Here is an 18,631-nt window from a genome sequence, read left to right on the forward strand (position 1 = left end):
CACGTGTTGAAACAAAGCTCTCTGTGCTTCCTCCTGCCTGTTTGGATTTTTTTTTTTTTTTTTTTTATTCATCATAGTCACAGACTGAGAGAGAGAGAGAGGCAGAGACACAGGCAGAGGGAGAAGCAGGCTCCATGCAGGGAGCCTGACGTGGGATTCGATCCCGGGTCTCCAGGATCGTGCCCTGGGCCAAAGGCAGGCACCAAACCGCTGCGCCACCCAGGGATCCCTGCCTGTTTGGATTTTATGCTGCTTCTATGTCCCAGCAGAGAAATCGACCTTTTTTTTTTTTTTTTTTTTTTTTTTTTTTTATTATTTATTTTTTTTATTATTTTTATTTTTTTTTTTATTTTTTTTTATTGGTGTTCAATTTACTAACATACAGAATAACACCCAGTGCCCGTCACCCATTCACTCCCACCCCCCGCCCTCCTCCCCTTCTACCACCCCTAGTTCGTTTCCCAGAGTTAGCAGTCTTTACGTTCTGTCTCCCTTTCTGATAAGAAATCGACCTTTTTCACCCAAGGTGACGCCTTAACTATCAAGGACTGTGCGGTGATGGTGGAATTTTAGGTGTGGTGGCTGAAATGCAGCCCTGGGCCCGGAAGAGAGGCTATTTCAGATTCTCCTGTGGGCTGGAGGTGGTGAGGAGGGGAGTGGTCTTGCTCATCCCCAGCTCTGCCCCACCCCCAGCCTGGAAGAAGGTACTAGAGGGTTTCTCAGGAATGAGCCTCAGAGGGAGCCAAGATGGGGGTGGGAGGGAGGCAGACCCAAGTCTCCCCTCCCACACGACTGGCATTCTTTCCTCAAAAACTTGCGAGATGACTGTGTGGCTCCCTGCCGTGGCCTGGGGTTCGGTGGCATCCCTGAAATGCCCGGAAGGGCAGACATGCTGGCTGCCTGTGGCCCAAATGGTTCCTGTCCCCGTTGCCCCAAATTATGTGCAGCTGAATGGGTGGGCCCCTCCCACTTCATCCAAGTCCCAAGAATGTTGTCATCGGGCCACCCACAGCCTTATCAGCTTGGCCTTTCTCAGGATTGCTGGGACAAGGGGTGTGGGTGTTCTCAGGACTCCAGGGGATTCTGGGAATGTGTCTTTGCCTCCCCAAGTTGCCAGCTCTCAAAGCTAGACAGGACTCTCATCTCCTTCCTCAATATCTCCCCTCACCCAGAGGGGACAGGGTCTCGCTTGAGGTGATGAGTGATTTTTTAGCGCAAGGGACCCTTTTTTCTCAACCTGCTCCCTAGGAAAGAGTGAGAACCAGACCAGCTGGGGCTCACGTTGGGGGACACGGCCCCTCGGAAGTGCCGGTCACAGCCTTGGAGGCTGGTGGTGATGGGGTTTCAGTGGGAAGCACCAGCTGGGGTCGACAGAGCAAGGAGCCAGCAGGCTGGGCTTTACCCCTGCTCACCCAGACTTGCTGGAAGGATCACTAAGGAACTTCTCCTTCTAAGTTAGGAGGCTGAAGGCTAGAGAGGTTAAGCAGGAGGAGGTGAGGTCAGAGTAGCAGGTGTCAGATTCGAGGTCAGGTCACACTGGGCCTCCTGGGTGGAGATGGGGCCATGAGGAGCTGATAAGTGGAGGGCGAGATCCGACTTCACTTTTTCATTTGCCTCCTAATTCTGGTCCTCAGTTCACTGTCCTGTCTCCTGGCCAGAGAGATGAGCACATTAAACAGATAAAAACCTCTGCGAACACAGGTCCATCAGGCCTCTTGCCCGGAGCTGGGCCTGCCCCGTCCCACCAACACAGGACTGCCAGGCAGACTGGGTATACCCTCTCCCTTCCTTTCCTTTCACCCCACCTCCTCCTCAATCTTCCTTCCAGAGGGATCAAACATTCTGGTGGACAGGAGGGGTGCCCTAGCAACCACATCCAGGTGTGTGTGTGTGGAGGGGAAGCACACTGTAGCGTCAGCCGGATTTGTCCAGACACTGTCTGGGGGACCCTGGGCCATCCCCTTCCCCTCCAAGACCCCGTTTCCTGTGGCCAGGGATGGGTGGTAAAAAAGGATGTACGTACAGCCCGGCTACCAGGCTACTTTCATCTGGTTCGGCTCCCAGGTCCTGTGTGCATAGGAGTCTACTGGAAGCACAAATTCAGTTCTGGCCATTCCCCCTGCTTGACACCTCCACAGGTGGCTTTGCCACATACCCAGAATGACACTTGGTTGGCCCCCACGGCTTCCTGGCCCTATAGTTCAGCCCTGCCTCCCGCTACTGCCTCATTTCTCTCCCCCGCCAGCCTCCCCTTTGGAGTTTCAAAATATCTGCTATTTCCTGCCCTGGGGCCTTCACACTTGCTGTCTCCTGCTTGAACTGGTGTCCGCAGGTCACTCTCTCTGAGCCACCTTCCCCACCTGGTCCCTAAACCTGCCTGTCTGCCCTTGGCCCTCAGAGATGCCTGCTTGTTCCCTGCCTGCCACTTAAGGCTTTGAGGATGGGAACACTGGCTCCATGCCCAGCTCCCCCCTGGGCCAAAGCGCCATCCGATCAGGCATCAGAGCCCCACGGCCTGTCCCCTGCTTGGGCCTGGCTAGAAGTGGAACACTGCAAGTGTTCAGGGATGAGAAACAGATTCTGGAGTCCCTTCTAGGTTTTTAGAAGAGCTAATGACTGAGCCAGGGTATGGCACTGGGGCAGATCCAAAGTGGGCCCTGTCCGGGGAGGCACCGGGGACCGAGAATGCCTCCGTGGCCCTGCCAGAGCCACCTGCCCCTGAAGGAGTGGACCAGGGTCCCAGGGGCCTTGCACCCAGCCAGACAAGTTCCCCAGCCAGTTGGGCAGGATCACTGTGGACAGCATGGAGCCCTGCAAAACAGCCCATGCTGACACCTGTGGCCCAGTTACCTGGTAAAATATTTTAGATTCTGGCCCCAGGAGACCTGGCCACCATCTCTCTGCATCCTTGGCCTTCTCTGTGTGACCCACACCCCAAAAACATCTACCAGGTGCCTCCCACTTGTAGGTGCTCTGCTTGCGCTCAGCAATGAATTGAGTGGCAAGGATGGGATCCCAGCCTTTTGCATGGGCGGGGATGGGGTTCGGTCCCGGAAATGGGCAGGAATCCCAAATTACACCCAATGGCTAGGGTACAGGAGCAGGGAAGCATGAGGTCTCTTGTAAGAGCTCTGCCTTAGGTCTCCCACCCAAAGACAAGATTCTGAGTGCAGGTGGCTTTGGTGGAGGTGATCCAGAAAAAACATCCATAGGTGCGTGGTGATGTGAGACAGGGCAGAGAAAGAGCCCAGATGGGCGGCCTTGCAGAGCAGGCCTCCACTCTGGGTACCTGGGCTTCCCTCCCCTCCAGAACTCCCCCAGAGTTAACCCAGTCCCACAGTCAGCCAGCAAAGGTACTGACCTACCAACTCCCACCAGACATAGGTGGCTCCAGGGTTGGGGATGATGGGATTAATTCTGAAGCTCCCCCGGGGTGCAGTGTGTCACTGAGAAAGCACTTCCTGGGTGCAGTCTGGGATGGGTTTAATGGCAGCTTCTGCTACAATTTTTAAGGCCCTTTCTGAGGCCATCTGAGGAGTGGCAGTTGCTGCAAGTCCTACCTCTTCCTCTCATCCCTCATCATGACAACATACTCAGGTAAAACTTTAAAGGGACACCCAAGCATCCCCAGGAATAGTCAAAATAAGAGCCAGTCTCTGTAGTCAATGCAGGCAGCCACGGCCTAAGCTGAATGAGAGTTGGATCCTACCTACGTTCAGCCTCACGCAGCCTGACTCTACGCCCGCACTCAACTCAGGTCCGGCTGGCTTCCAGCACTTCCCTGTACCTCTAGCTTCAAGGCCCTTTGCATGCCATTCCCATTGCCTAGCATCCACTTTGTCCTGTTGTTTCTGTTCTTCCCTGGTCTGGCTCAGGGAACAGTCTCCTGACCAACACCCCTTTGCACTGGGACCCTCTCCCCGTGGCCTCCTTGTCCCCTGTATTTCAGATGAGGTTAGGTGTTCACTGGTTGAGTGGCCCTGTCTGTGTGCTTAGTACCCAGCCATTCAGGAATGTTTGCTGAAGGAATGAACAAACACTCCACAGTGATCTGGAACGAGAGTTGCAGGCCCGTGGGTGCCCCTAACTCAGAGCACAACCTGGCAACCGTCTGCTCTGCACCATGTCTTTGCCCATGGAAGTGCCGGTCTCCAGACATAATTGTCAAGGGAGATCTGCTGTTTGTATTCCCAGAGCCAGAAGTACAGGCAAACTCTCTTTAGATCAATCAGTGCCATCACCTTCTGAGTGAAGGACGCAGGACCCATGGCCTAGACATAAGGACAGGGAAGAAGAGCCTGCAAATGCACGGTAGGGTCCCCAGCTGCCTTGGACCTACAGTGAGACATGCTGCATTGAAGGCAGAGAGTCCTGGGTGGAGAAGGGAGATTCCAACTGACACTCTTCCCCCTGAAACCTTGACCTGATGGAGAGGGCATATACATCAAATTTCCTTAAATCACTGAAATCCACTCTGGTAAGTTAAGCCCAAACAAAAAAGCAAGGAATGTATTGGGAGGATATAAGTCAGCTTATAGAAGCAAAAAAATAAGTGAAGAACCAGGCATTGGAAAGTATTAGTCTGGCTATGAGATTTATGGAACAGAATTCATGGACAGCCTTTAGAATGAATGCACTTCTGCTTCCATCCTTGAGCCATGTTGCTCAAGACTCAAATTTCCTGAATATGTAAAGAGTTCCTGTAAATCAATAAGACAAATAAAACTGTGATAGGAAAATGAGCAAGAATATGAACAGATAGTCCACAGAACAGGAAACACAAATGACTCTTAAGCTTATGAAAAGATGTTTAATCTCATTCAAAATAGAAATGCACATTGAAACTACAGCCCAATGCTATTTTTCACGTATCAGATTGGCAATGATCCAAACCCTCACTAATACTGTGTTGGCGTGGGTGTGGGAGACAAACACTATCATACAGTACTGGTGGGAGTGTAAACTGGTACAGCCACTATCAAATATTTTAAAATGCACATGCCTTTTGGCCTGAAAGCTCCCTCCTAAGAACTTATCCTACAAGGACTTTTGGATATGTACAAGTTGATATCAGCACAAGGATATTTACTGTAGCTTTTTTTTTTTCTTTGTAATAGTGGGAGATTGGAAACAAGCGAAATACTCATTAGAGGACAATGAGTTCCATGATAATATACCCACTCAGTGAACACTAGGGTGTTAAAAAGAGAACAAGGCATCTCTCTACACTCTGGGATGATCTCTTGCGCAAACTATTAAGTGAAAAGAACAGGCTCCAAGGACAGAGTATTGTGTATGCATGCACATCTGTTAAAGCCTGTTTTTTGTCTCTTCATTCTGGATCTGCATCTTTGTCCTGGAGCAGCTCCTGTTTTGTGTTCTGCCCAGGTCCTTTCCCAAGGCTGTTTCCATGCACCCCTGCACCCCTGCCCTGGCCTGAGTGTGCTTTGGCTTCTAACTGTCCATGCCTGAGATTTTTCAGAGGGGCCTGTTTTCCACCTACTGGAGCTATTTGTCTTTTCTTGCAGAGAAGTGTCCTCCCAAGATGACCCTTCAGTGGTGACGAATAGGGTGGGGAGAGTGAAAGCCTAGCATCCTATCTCAGGTCGAGGAAAGCTGGGATGTGTGGTTCAGTCCCCTCTGGGTCAGGGTGAGCTGCCCTTGGGAGTTCTCTGCCTGGGCTCAGAGCCTTTCCTGGCTTCTTCCCTCCTCTGTTTGCTTCCTCCCTTCCTTTACCACTCTCCCCAGGATGCACTTCCTTCATACATTGCTGCCACATAAATCAGGATCTGCTTCTGGGAACTGTGACTGAGACATCTCCTCTCTTCACCTGCTCTTATATCTTCCCTGCCTTCCCCCATGCATGAAGGGCTTATAATGTGTTAACTCTGTCCTTACAGTGGTGTTAGGAGTATTATTAACAAAAATACTAAAAATAATATTAGCAAAAAGCTAACACATACTGAGCAACGTCTATGTACCAAGCCCGGAGTTGCGCACCATAAATGCATTACCCTGTCTGATCCCCAGACAACCTTACAGTGTAGGTATTATGATTATTCCCATTTTACAGGTAGGAGAACTGAGGCTCCCAGAGCTAAGCAACTTGCCCCAGGTCTTGTGTAGGAAGTACAAGTGGCTTTGAAGCCTTCGTTTTGAAGTCCGTCTCCACTGCCAAACTTCTATCCACAATTAAATTGAAAACAGTGTCATGTGCTGAGTGTGAAAGTTCCACGTGCAAGGAAAATCTGCATTTTTCAGAGCAGGCAAATAGGGAAAGTTCCTTCACTTTTCCAAAAGATTCTCTACTTTGCAGTGTTTCCTTCAGAAACACACATCCCACTCTCAGGAGTAAATCTGAGGATAAGAAATAGGACATTCAAAAAAAAAAAAAAAAAAAAAGAAATAGGACATTCGAGGTCTGGCCATGTTTGCAGAGGTGGGAAGGCCACCTGTCACTGGGAAAGGTGCCCCCAGCCCCACTGTGGCAAGCAATCTACTGCCTTCCGACTTCGCAGGGACCGTGGGAGGGTGTGGGAGAGAGTAGATAGACTATTGGTATACTTGGCATACTTTACTAGTGAGACTCCTTGCACTGCAACCCTGCTTCTCCTCCCTGGCCCACGTGCCACCTGGAACCCCGGGATTCCATCCTCGGTCTTGACCTTCCATGTACTGATGCCAGGCAGGTGAGTCTGCCCTGGGAGGAAAGAGGGTTCCTGGAAGCCAATCCCACACTGAGATGCCTAGAAACAGCTTATCTACACAAAGAGGTACCCATGAACTGTATAAATATAGCCTACTCAGCCCAGAGAAACCCTAGCTCCAGCTTGTCTCCCTGTAGTAGCCATGCTTATCAAATGCCTGTGGCCACTCCAGCGCCACCCTGTGCCCAGGGAACAGTGAAAGAGAAGATAGATTGCCTGGAGACTGTGGTCTTAACACACTGCAGTTAAATAATTTTCCTTGTGCCAAGTTTTACATAGAATATGCCCAGGCCAGGGGGTGGGGTCCATACCACAGAGCCACCAGAGGCCACCAACACTCTACAGCTACTCCGGCCTGAGAGAACCCTGCACCTTGGTTGAACGAGCACTCTGTGTGCTTCTCTCAGTGGGGCTGGAAAAACCAAGGCCAGCTCAGGAGAAGCTGAGGGTCCAGGGAGATTTCGAGAAATCAAGAAATATGTAGTTCTTGAATATGCAGGGGACACCTAGGTGGCTCAGCAGTTGAGCCCCTGCCTTCAGCCCAGAGTGTGATCCTGGAGTCCTGAGATCGAGTCCTGCATAGGGCTCCCTGCATAGAGCCTGCTTCTCCCTCTGCTTGTGTCTCTGCCCCTCTCTCTGTGTCTCTCATGAATGAATAAATAAAATCTTTTTTTTTTTTTTTTTTTTTTTTTAAGAAATATGTAGTTGTGCTTTGGCAGGGGTCCCTAAAAGGAACACTAGCTCCCGAGGGGACAAGGGGACAAAGTTGTCCTGCATTTGACCTTCTCGTTCTCCTGGAGACCCTGTTGTACGGCTCCTAGAAGGAATCTGGGTTCCTCTTGTCCTGAGCGTCCCCATAATCAGGCACCTGGACTCCCCTGAGCGTCCCTGGCATCTGCACAGGATCTGAATAGATGTTCTTAGCACTTTCCATTTGTTCCACTGCTTTTCTGCGTTCAGGGTCTTATACTCAATCCCAGAACCTATGAGTAAGTCAAGCACGTTTGACTACATTGACCGATAATAAATATCACTGGATTGTAAGCTGTGAAAGAGCCAGGACTGTGTGTTGTTCCCCACTGTTCCTCTCTCTAGAAGAGTAGCTGCCATGGAAGAGGCTTCAGATGAGTGAAGGACAGTGATTGTTGAGTCCTCTGCAGAAGCCTCTTGTGGATGATCTCCTTCGCTTCTCAAGATAGCCCCATTTTCCAGATGGGTAAATGAAGGCTCAGAAAGAGGAAGACGCTTGTCAAGGGTCACAAGGGAGTGGTGAGACTGGGATTTGAACCCACCTGTGGGACTCAGTACAGACTCAATAAAAATAGGGAAAAGGAGGGGCCTAATTCCGACTTCAGGAACCAGGAGGCAGAAAGCACCAGAGCTCTGGCCAGGAGCTAGGCCTACATCAAGATGTTCACACGATCCTCTTCTCCCTTTCTGCTCTTTCCTTCTCCACAAGTCCCACTCTTCCTGACTAGACTCTTTCCTGGGAGTACAGGGCAGGGAGCAGAAGAAGGAATGAGGAGGACAGAGGACCCCAGACCTGTGCCCTGCATGGATAGCAGCTCCCTGCAAGTTGAGTGTCAATTGGCCAAGAAGTGACGTGGCATCTGGGGAAGTGAGTGAGGGAGGAGGGAAGGAGCCATTCCTCTTCAAAGGGGTACCCGCCCTCCACTCCTGAGGAACCCTGTGTTTCTCTCTGTGGAGGCTATCCTAAGCCGGAACCCTGTGCCCTCCCGGGAGGACAGCCTGTTCCTCCCTTGCTTAGGGGCAGATCCCTTGGGCAGCCACCTCTTAGAGCTCTGAATTCCAGAGCATTGAGTATGAATATAAAAAACAAAGCAACTTATGTTCTTTATCTTGGTTCTTGGTTTTAAAGACACAGAAAAATACAACAGAAAGATAAAATAACCTGCCACAGAGAAATAATCACTTTCCCCAACATTTTATGATGGCAAATTCCAAACATCCAGAGCAGTTGTGAGAATCATACAGAGAACTCCCACGTACTCACCACCTAGATTCTGCAGTTCACGTTTCCTCTGTTCATGTACTCACGGCTCCATCCCTCACCCAGCCTCTATTTGTCCATCCATTTACCTGATTTTTTGATGCATTTCAAATTAAGTTGAAGACAGCAGTGTGCTCTCCTGAAACCCTGGGCAGCGTGAATGTTAGACTGAAATTACTTTTTAAAAAAGGTACTTTAAGAACACCTGGGTGGCTCAGTCGGTTATAAATCTGCCTTCGGCTCAGCTCATGACCCTGGGGTCCTGGGATTGAGCCCCATGTCTGGATCCCTGCTCAGCGGGGAGTTGCTTCTCTCTCTCCCTCTGTGCCTCTCTCTGCCTGCCGCTCTGACTGCTTGTGCTCTCTCTGTGTCAAATAAATAAGTAAATAAGTAAGTAAATCAATCAATCAATAAAATATTTAAAAAAACACTTCTAATAAGGAAATTTTCAAATGCACAAAAGTGGAGAGAATTATATAGTTATCCCAGAGCACCTATCACTCAGCCTCAGCAACTGGCAACATTTTTCCAATCTTGTTTCATCTATCCCCCATCTTTTTGTTTAAGTGAAAAATCATGAATTTTCTAAAAGTAAGTTTTACCTTAAAGTTTAAAAGTAGTTACATACTTGTAACCATTGTAATAGTAACTGATTCAGGCGTTGGACAGATGCTCCACTGTGAGGAAAAGCTTGGCGGGGGAACAGGATACTCACACAGAAATATCACTCAGAAATTACATATTAGAGTTGGCCCCAACCTGCTGGGGTTCACGAGTCACCACCTGTGCAGGCGAAAACCCATGTATAACTTTTGAATTCCCCCCAAATTAAGTACTAACAGCCTACCATTGACCAAAAGCCTTATGAAAAACATAAATAGTTGGTTAACACATACTGTGTGTCTGTATTATATACTATATTCTCACAATAAAGTAAGGCAGAGAAAAGAAAATGATATTAAGAAGATCATAAGAACAGAAAATACATTAATGGTACCGGGCTGTATTTATTCTCAGAAAAATCTGCATATAAGTGGACCTGTTACAGTTTAAATCTGTGTTGTTCGAGGGTCAACTGTTGTTCAAGACTCTTTAACCAGCTCGTGGGCAAACACATCCCCCTCTTTCAAAATACACAGTTTTGTATTTTGCCCTCTTTATGTAATGTTACATCACGGGCATTTTCCTGTGTTTCAAAAATTCCCTCCAAAATGTCACTTTTTAAAAATATCACTCCTTAGTAAATCTGTCCATAATTTCTTTAGCTCTTCCCCTTTGTTGGAGTTTGTTTTTTTCCTGCCTTTTCACCAGTGTAAATGATACCGCACCAAACAGCTTTAAGTTTTAATTTAAGTAATCTCTACAGCCCACGTGGGTCTTGAACTCACAGCCCTGAAATCAAGAGCTGACTGCTCTTGGGAGTGAACTGGCCAGGCACCCCTGAACAGCTTTATATGTTCATCTCTGTGCACCTCTGATCTGTCTCTTCAGGAAGATCCGAAGGAAGGAGAACAGAGGGGAGGACTGCTGGCTTTTAAAGGTATTTGGTAGGTCCTGCCAAGCGGCCTTCCAGCATTCCAGAAAGGTTGTACCAATGGACACGCCCACCAGCAGCGGGGCACCTGCTCAACAGCTCTCTGGCAAGTTTGGAATTACTATAAATCATTAAAACATTTACCAACTGAAGACATCCCCAGTGGATATTGTTGATTTCTTTGATTATGAATATAATAGGTTTTTGGGTTTTTTTCTCCTGAGGATCATCTGTTTGCGTCCTCTCCCCTTGCTCTATTTGTGTCCTTTCTCTGTGTGTCATGGAATGTTTTCCTATCCATTCTGGGTGGTTGTGAGGATGAATGTGAGTTGATGTTTGTGAGGAGCTGGAACAGCACAGGGAAAACGTTCTGCCCTGCTGGCTAGGGTGCCACCCCACTGCCAGGGTCAAGCTCCAGTTCTGCTGCTTGCTGGTGGGGCACTTCCCCCTAGCGTGCCTCAGTTTCATTCTCTGTGAAAGGGGTTATTATGAGCATCGCAGGAGCTAATGCACACATAGTGCTTGGAACCATTTCCCCCGTGCACTGAACACTCAACAAAGGCCACCATTATTTGTATATTAAGAAAATCAGGCCTTGGTCCTCTTTGTTGCCAATCACTTCCTTCTCAAATCTGAAAGCTTGTGGGAGTGATTGAGCAGGCTCCCCCCGCCCCCCCCAGGGAAGGCAGGGTGAGGGACCGAGGCATTTAGTGTTCACTGAGCAATGTCTTGGAAGGAATGTCTACTACTTGAAAACATTCTCAGAGCCATAAAGATAGGCTGCTTGGCCCTGAACCAAAACCCAAATTAGTCCCAAGGAAGATTTCGCAACTTCCTTTGAGAGATGCCTCCCAGCATCCTGGGCTTGGGCTGGAGAGTCCTGCTCCATGGCTAACTCAATTTCCTGGTCTCCCAGCAACTCTCCACCCTCCTTGGGTGGAGGCAGCAGGGACTTCAGCCCCCAAAGAGAGCCCTCCCAGGGTTTGGCAGGTGGGACTCACCTCACAGCCAGGTGAGGTCCTGAGAAGGCCCACGCCCTGTTTCCATTCCCTTCCTGTGACTCAGTAGGGGAGGGGCCCTGGTGTCACTCACCCTGTCTTCTCAGCCTGCCCCTCATTCCTGGATTCCTGGGGATCTCTCTGGTCTATGTGGAGGAGCCAGGACAGCTTGAGCCCAAAGTGGACATCCAAGTTGGGGTGGCTTGAAGAGGCCAGACCCACACTGACTGCCCAGTTGGAGTCACTCACCTCCTGGCCTCTGGAATGTGGCCTAGAACTTGAAGTTGTATCTTCGCCCTACCTCTGTCCCCCATCACCTGACCTCCAGGATGACCCTCCTGTTGGCACAAAGACAACTCCACCCACTGCTTCACACAAACCTCTGCTACCCTTGCTTGAAAAGCAGCCAGCTGTCCAGCATTTTAGAAACTTTTCCCGTGTTTGAAAATCAGGCCAGGGAGGGTCCCTTGCTGTCATGGGAAGGAGCCTATGTGCAGAGCAGGGGTCCCTGTGCCAAGGCCCCCAGCCCCCAAGAGATGACGGCAACAGAATGCCGTCAGCCTCAGTCCCCAGGCCAATAAAACCACATGTCTGAGGCCTTCTGGGTCACAGCACCCAGAGCTCTGGCCTGGCTTGGCCCCAGAGGACAGGACTAGCCAACTCTCTGCTGAGCTGGAAAAACAGCTCCCTCAGCTGGGACTCAGGCTGCAAGCAAGGGCTGACCGCAGGCCCCAGAGACTGGAGAGAGACAGGGAGAAACGCTATGCCCTTAGAGGGCTCTGCAGCCAGAGTTGGAAAGCACGGGACAGGGACAGGCACCCAGGAGAAACCAATGCTGACGTCCAACCAAGGAGGCTATTCCTTCTATAAAAACCCGAAGCGAGCATTCTCCAGCAGCGGACTTGACACTTTGGGATACTGTCCAGAGAAGGAATAGAACAAACTCCTCTTGCATGCAACGACTTAGACAAACCTCACAGGGGGGCTAGAGGATCCGGACCCAGAGACAGCACAAACTGCATGGTTCCATCTCTAGGAAGTTCCCGAGAGTAGGCAAAACTCATCCATCAGTAGGGATGGGATCAGGGCGGTGGCTTCCCTGGAGGCGGTATGGGGTGGTGCTGGCTGAGAGGAGCACGTGGAGAACCCTCCTGGCTCCTCTGGAAATGGTCTACATCTCCATCGAGAATATGGCTGATGAGTGGTACGGCTACGTCGGTGCACTTTGCAGCATCTCAACAAGAAGAGAGAGTTAGGCTATGGGACCCATTGGAGCCCAGTGCTGTGGATCCTTGAGTGTCAATCCAGTCAGCCTTCCAGTAGCCCAGTGAGGGCAGAGCTAGAACTCACTCCCAGCCACAGGCTCCTGGGAAGGGCTGGTCTGCATGTGAGAACAGAAGGTGCCACAGTGGGTGCCACATTTAGCTTCTGCTTGGGTTTGTTTGCTTTTGAGCGATAAAGCTTGAAAATAGGAAGAAGGGCACAACTCTTCTAGGAAATACTCCCCACACGCAGACCCCCACTGTGGCTTTATGTTCCAAAGTCAGGGGGTGAAGCAAGTCACCTACGGTCATTCACCTGTGACAACCGCATGAGTGCCCCCACCCCATGGAGGGCAGAGCAGAGCCAGGCTCAGTAACAGCAGGTGTCATTGTGTCATTTCACTGCTGGCCCCAGATGACATCAGCCCTGTGCACGGAGTGGTCATGCTGGCTGACAAACTGGGCAAAGAGGACCCAGTGGTGTCCTGTAACCTGTGGGGGTTGGGGAGGTGGCCAGAGGCTGAGGGCTGCTGGAGCTAGCGTGGCGAGGGCCTACCTATGTCGGTAGACGAGGTGAGTGCATTGTAAGAGCTGCCCTTGGCTAACCTTCTCTAGGAGTCTAACGGCCTTGCTCTCAGCACTTCCCTGATACTGTTGTCTTCTCAATTTAGTAGTAATAGTAGTGGTAGGAGTAGTAGTCATCATCGTCGTTGTTGTCGTGGGCTCCACGCCCAATGCAGGGCTTGAACTCACGACCATGAGATCAAGACCTGAGCCAAGATCAACAGTTGGACGTTCAACTGACTGAGCCACCCAGGCGCCCCGTCTTTTTAATTTACTATTACAGCCATCATGCTGGGAAAGCATGTCAAAAACTTGTTAAGAAGTCATGTGTGCAATTAACCTACTATCCAGTGATTCCATTTCCAGTAATTCTTCCGAAAAGAATTAAAAACAGGGACTTGAATAGATATTGGCATACCCAAGTTCATAGCAGCATTATTCACCACAGCCAAAGATAGAAATGACCAAGTGTCACGGACAGACGAGTGAATAGACAAAATGTGGTCTGTCCATGCAATGGAATATATTCAGCCTTAAAAAGGAAGGAAATTCTGGGATGCCTGGCTGACTTGCTCTCTGGAGCATGTGACTCTTGATCTCAGGGTTTAGGTTCGAGCCCCATGTTGGGTGTGGAGGTTACTTAAAAATAAAATTGTCAAAAAAAATTTTTTTTAAAAAGGAAGGAAATTGTGATGCATGTTACAACATGGGTGAACCTTGAGGACATTCAGTCAAGTGAAATAAGCCAGATACAGAAGAACAAATACTGCATGATTCCATTTACATGAGGTACCCAGTCATCAACTCAGAGACAGAATGTTGGGTTGGATCTGGGGGGAGCCGAAGGGGCAGTTAGTGTTGAATACATACAGAGTTTCAGTTTTGGAAGATGAAAACATTCTGGGGATGGATGGTGGAGGTGCTTGCTCAACAATGCTAAGCTACCGAATGCCACTGAGCTATACACTTAAAATGTTTAAAATGGTAAATTTTGTGCTATGTATATTTTACCAGTGGAAAAGTCATTGTGTGCCCCCAAAGGAGTTCCTCCCTCTGCCTCGTTTCCCCCACCCCACCCCACCCCAAATAAGCTCTGTGCTGAGGGCTGGGGCTGGCAGGCTGATTAAATCTTTTTCCAGGCACTGTTTGTCAGACAGAGTCCTATTGTGGACAAGAAGAATGGAACCTGGCATTTGGGATGTACTTTCAGTTGCATGTAAAAACAGTGCCTCAAACAGATGGAAACCCATGTCTCCCACATGCAGTCTGGAGGTAGGCTGCGCAGGGCTGGCATGGTGACTCTGCTCCGCCCAGTCGTTTGGAACCCAGGCTCCTCTTCGGCCATCCCCGGGGGGTTCCCCTTGCCCATGGCTCAACATACCCCTGAATGTCCTTGGTCACATGGGAAAGGAAGTAGAGAAGAGGCACGTTTCCTTCTTTTAAGACACTCACTGAGTCAGTGTACTGGAAAGGGCATGCAGTTGCTGTGTGGTGGATCGGTCGCCCCTGCACTCCCCGACAGGGTGTCAGCTGCATCCCACCTTGCTTAGCAGCCATGGAGGCAAGGTGTGTGGCTCCAATCATCCCTCCAGGGAGAAGCGGCCACAGGAAGTGCAGCCAGCTGTCAGCCTCCAGCCTTGGCACATTTAGGAACCTCCTCCGAGGCACACCTTGATCTGGAGTGCCGGGCAGGCTGGCCAAGGCTCCCTGCTGACCCCTGCCAGCCTCCTTTGCGGGCTGGGGCCACTCCCATCCTGCACATGCTCCCTCTCCACTTATCACTGGCAGGCCCCCAACACATTTCTTGCAATCCCAAGTCTGTTTTGCCACCAGCTGCTCAGAAGACTCAAACTGACATCTTAGTTCAAGGCTGCATCCCCAGCACACAGAAGGGTGCCTCACACCTAGGAGGCACCCAATGAAATCTCCCGGGTGGACACGAAGATTCAGTAGGCATTCAGTAAATGTGCGTTGACCCAAGCAGACAGCAAAGCAGCTATGAGCCGGCCTTCTGCTGGTTCACCTGAAAGTGAAGTTCCTCTGCCACGTTGGCTGGAGCCCTTTGCCAATGAAAACAGGAATGGAAAGTTAGAAGCAGACCTGCCCCAGCCGCTGGGCCCCCTTCCTGCCACCTGCAGGGTGGGGGCTTCCTGAGCCCATGGAGGGCACAGAGGGAAACATCTGCTCCCGGCCATCAGCAGGCTTCGATGGCATGGACATCCTGCCGGTCCCAGTGCTGGGAGCCAGGACTACTATCAAGGAGCCTGCTAGGGCTGGCACCCAGGGCAGCGTGTGCCCCCCTCAAAGCCCACTCAGCCGGATGGGGTTTGCTAACAGTGACTCTTATTTTCCCGACAGCAGCTCCATCTGCGGAGATATTTTCACAGCCACTTAGGACCCCTACTCTCCCTGCTTTAGCCAGGAGGCAAGGACCGCAGCCTCCTAATGGCCTGTTTGTTTACAGCACAACCAGAGCCTGCTGTAGGGGCTTGTGTTGTGTCCTTCCCTGCAGCCCTGGTCTGTGAATGCTGTGAGAGCATGTGACAAACAGTGTGTATGTGATGTGCGGCATGAGGCTCAAGAGCAGGTAGTGGATGGGTCAGTGAGGAGCTGCAGGTGGCTCAGGCCACAGGGACAGACATGAGGGAGTTTGGTCTGAGAGGCAAGGAGGAGGCACCAGCAGGAGCAGAACTGGAGGAAGCCACAGATGACTCTAGATTGTTCCAGAATCATCTGGATGATTCCCTCTTGGTAGAAATGCTGGCCTTTATGCAGACTCGGAGGGGCTGAGCTGGGAGTGTGCCCCACCTGGCAAAGGATGGCGATAAGCAGCTGTGTTGATTGTACTTAAGAAAGGTGTTGCTGTCAGATCAGAGAGCTATAACTGGGCCACATTCTCGAGGTTTCAGGAAGGAGGAATGTGAGAGGGGCATGTCAGGGAAGTGGATGGGGACAGTGGAGGTAGAAGTCCTGGATGGGGTCGTGAGCAAGGCAAAGGGGTACTTGGAATTTGCTCTTATGGGGACAGGGGTGAGAGGATGGCTACCTGGTTTCACACAAAAGACCAGAGAGACTGGGACGGAAGGAGAGTCAAATCTGGAAAGAACAGCAGGTCAGTCTGAAGAGGGAGGCCAAGGAATGGAGCTTAAGAGGGGGATTTCCTAACATAGAAACCAGAAATGACAAAGGAAAAGAAGGACAGATCTGCTTACATCAACATGAAAACCTTCCAAGTACCAACACCAAACAAAACAGACACACAAATCCCCCTCCACCCGGCTGAAAGTAAAATGATCAGCTGAGAAAGTATTTACAACCTATCGACCATGACGAAGGGTTAAAATCCATTATGTTAAGAGACCTTACAAATCAGCAAGAAGAAAGCAAACAGATAGCAATTCGGAAAAGGACAAAAAGGCCACGTGCAGAAGTGCCCACGGCCATCCAACAAAACGTCAAACGTGTAATCCTGGATCAAAGAGGCAGGAAGCAAAGTGACAAGGTGCTACTCTGCCCATCAGGCTGGCACAGATTTAAAAGCGTATACCCAGTATTGCCAAGGATGTGGGGAAAGAACCCTGTGGGGGAGACTATGAATTGGAGCAATGTTTTTGGTGGGCAACTTGGCAATATCTATCAAGTTACAGAATTATCATATGTACTTTCCCTTTGATCCCAGAGTCCTTATTCTCTGCAATACCAGGAAGTACCCAGGTGTTACCTGTCCCCACACTGGTCCTATGCCAGAAGGTGGAATTCTCCAATTGTCCTAAGAAGATCTGGGCCCTAGGGTGAGTGTATATAAAAGTGACATAAAAGGGTCATCTGCCCCTTGCAGTCAAACCTCTGTGAGCAGGACCAGGTGGCCCTGTTGAGGGAGAAGCTGGGAAGAGAGAATCCTATTGTTTCACTTAGCACCAAACTTGTAGGCCTGGTTATAACTATATTAGTTAGAAGTTGTACCCAGCTGCCAGTAGCAGAGACCTGGAAAATAGTGGCTTAGATAAAATAGAAGTTTATTTTCACAGGTCGCAGAAGTCAGGGATTCCCTGATTGGTAGGGTGGTTCTAGAGCATCATCAGGCACTCTCAATCCTCCTTCCTTTCTGCTCTATTATAGAGTTTGACTCCATCCTCAAGGTCACAAAATGGCTACTGGAGTGCCAGCCATCATACATATATTCCAGACAGGAAGAAGAAGGAAGAAAACAAAAAGGATACACACTGGATTTTTGGGAGCTTTCCTGGAAGACCTGCCCTGCGACTTCTGCTTATATCTCATCAGCCACCTTTATACGCTTGGGAAGTGCGAAATGAAGTCTCCTGGCTACTCACCTACTCACTCTGAGCAAGCTCTTGCTCATCATCCAATCCCAGTTTCCTTTTACCTTATTTGGGATATTGAAAGATAAGGATGCCTCTGATGTTTGCAATTGCTAAAAGCAAGTCAGCTTGGTTTCTGAAACAAAATGCTTTAACAACAGGGGCTTTGCTCGTGTTTCTGGTTCTCTTCCTTCATCATAGACACGCAGTGTACCCTTGGGAAGGGGGCACAGGCCTTTCCTTAAGAACACTAGAGCCTAATCACTGCAGGTGCTTGCCGAGATAAGAAAAGGTACTATTACATGGTAAGGTCAGGTGGTCCCACGCTCTGTGAGACGGGGAGGGAGGAGATTTATGCATGAATCTTAGGCTGGTTCTGCAAGTGAGCCCCGGAGACAAATATTTGTGTGCCCGTGGTTTATTCAGAAGCCCCGGTTTCAGCCTAAGAGAAAGTCCCTTCAAGGGAGGGGAGTGGGGCTTTCAGACTTCTGTGCTTGTCACTCATTAGTTGAGTGTCACTGGGGCAGGGGTGGAGGAGAGGCAGCTCCCAGGCACGCCCAGCCCTGCCTGTAGGGAGAAGTGGCTCCGGGAGCCCCAGGGTGTCCTCTGGGGAAGGGTGCAAAAGTAGGTGGCTGCAGGGAAGCTGGGCGGTGTGGGGGGTAAGGGTGGGGGAACAGGTGCCTTATGTGCCCTATTTACATTCCCAACACTCCTGAGAGGTCAGATGGAGAATCTGAGGCTCAAGGAAGGAGAGTGACCTGGTCAAGGGTCAGAGCTGGGGCTCTAACCCAGACCTGAGTGCCACAAAAGCCCAGGTTGCCACTAAAGCTTCTAATTCCTTCCTTGGTTGTTCAATAGCTTGACAGGCCTTGGCTGCATGCCTCCTGCATGCAAGGCCTGGGCCTCGGGCCTCCAGAGGGGAGGCTGCCTGCTGCTGGTGCTCCTGCGTGTCACCAGCTCCCAGGCTGAGCCTCGGACTCATCTGGCCATTTCTCCTCTGCGAGCTCGCCATCTCTGATGGAATCCGGGCAGCTGGGTCTGGAGACTCTGAGCCACCTGGGGAGCGGGCTCCTGGAAGGTGGGTGGTGAGGTCCCACCAAGGGAGGTCCAGGCAAAGATGGGCCGAAGAGGTCTGTGGTTTGACCCCAGCGTTAACCAGGCCGGGACCCATTTCTCCTCGGAGCGAAGCAGGTGACTCACTGAATGACACAGCCTACAGCTCAAGAAGGGGGC

The 18,631-nt window shown here is 50.3% G+C and overlaps 1 long non-coding RNA gene across 1 annotated transcript in view; it reads left to right on the top strand.

Moving 5' to 3' along the window:
- LOC112647229 (uncharacterized) overlaps window positions 1-17,558 on the top strand; it is a 35,399-nt gene extending 17,841 nt beyond the window's left edge. Inside the window, exon 2 of the long non-coding RNA XR_003128204.3 lies at window positions 17,196-17,558. This is a non-coding gene — a long non-coding RNA (uncharacterized LOC112647229). The remainder of the gene's footprint in view (window positions 1-17,195) is intronic.
- The last annotated feature ends 1,073 nt before the right edge of the window (window positions 17,559-18,631 follow it).

The sequence above is a fragment of the Canis lupus genome, chromosome 5 (assembly GCF_003254725.2).
Source record: "Canis lupus dingo isolate Sandy chromosome 5, ASM325472v2, whole genome shotgun sequence".
Taxonomy (NCBI): Eukaryota; Metazoa; Chordata; class Mammalia; order Carnivora; family Canidae; genus Canis; species Canis lupus.